The sequence below is a fragment of the Chrysochloris asiatica genome, unplaced genomic scaffold (genome assembly GCF_000296735.1).
Source record: "Chrysochloris asiatica unplaced genomic scaffold, ChrAsi1.0 scaffold00162, whole genome shotgun sequence".
NCBI lineage: Eukaryota > Metazoa > Chordata > Mammalia > Afrosoricida > Chrysochloridae > Chrysochloris > Chrysochloris asiatica.
Genome location: NW_006408680.1, coordinates 6,438,476 through 6,439,546, shown reverse-complemented (window position 1 = coordinate 6,439,546; position 1,071 = coordinate 6,438,476).

Here is a 1,071-nt window from a genome sequence, read left to right as displayed (position 1 = left end):
ATAGGAACGTGTGAGTGTGTGTGTGTGTGTGTGTGTGTGTGTGAGAGAGAGAAACATGCTTCCAATAGGAACGTGTGAGTGTGTGTGTGTGTGTGTGTGTGTGTGTGTGTTGTGGGGGGAAGCCGTAATGAAGTTCTGTGTGGTCTTCAAGAGAGCTTTTCACAGGCACAAACAGATTCCTTTGTACTGATGGCTACCTGCCCAGGCACTGGTCCAATCTTCCACCTTCAAAAGGAGAGGAATGATGGCAGCCACACAGCGACCCCTGGAGGTCAGGGCTGGTCACCACAGCCTCAGCTGTCCTGTGTGGGCAGAGCCAGGTCCCACTGGGGAAAACAAAAACACTGGCTCATCTGTGTTACCTGGTGTATGGAAAGCAATGCTCCTGCCCAGGTTTTATTTCTTCCCAGTTCATGTTTCCTTTGGCTCAGTGGCTGACTGACTGACTGTTTTATGAGAGGACACACCCTCAGACTCAGCTCAAGGTTCCTTCACCTCAGTCCTTAACCACTCAGTTGACAAAATAAAGCAAGCACTGCACTGGCTTTCCTGCCAGACTGCTTTGGAAGGTAAAATTTCCATCTAGCAATTCAAAGTATCTTACATATGAGGGGGCTTCAAAAAATTTTGTGGAAAAATTCCATGATCTTTAAATTTCATTTTTCCATAAACTTTTCAAAGTCCCTTCATCTGTCTTCATCTGTCTCCATTGTTCTGAAAGATCATCAGACTTTGAAGACTTTGAAAAGGCAGCCAAGAGACCCATCAGGAGGTGGGGCTGCATGGATAGGTAGCACTGTAATAATCTACATATCCACAGGAGTCCAAGGATGGAATTCAGAGAAGAACATAGCCTCCTTTGGGGGCATTTGCTCTCAACATAGAATTGTGACTCTTTCAACCCCCTGGGTTATGATGAGAAACTGATGTTACCACAGCTGCCCTTGGCCAGCCATTCCTCTTTAGAACATCTTTCCTTTCAGCATTGCCAATAGCTCTTTCCTGTTGCCTATGTCTCTCCTCAATCAGCCCAACTCCCTTCTGGTTTGACAACACTGTTTCTGAGGAGTC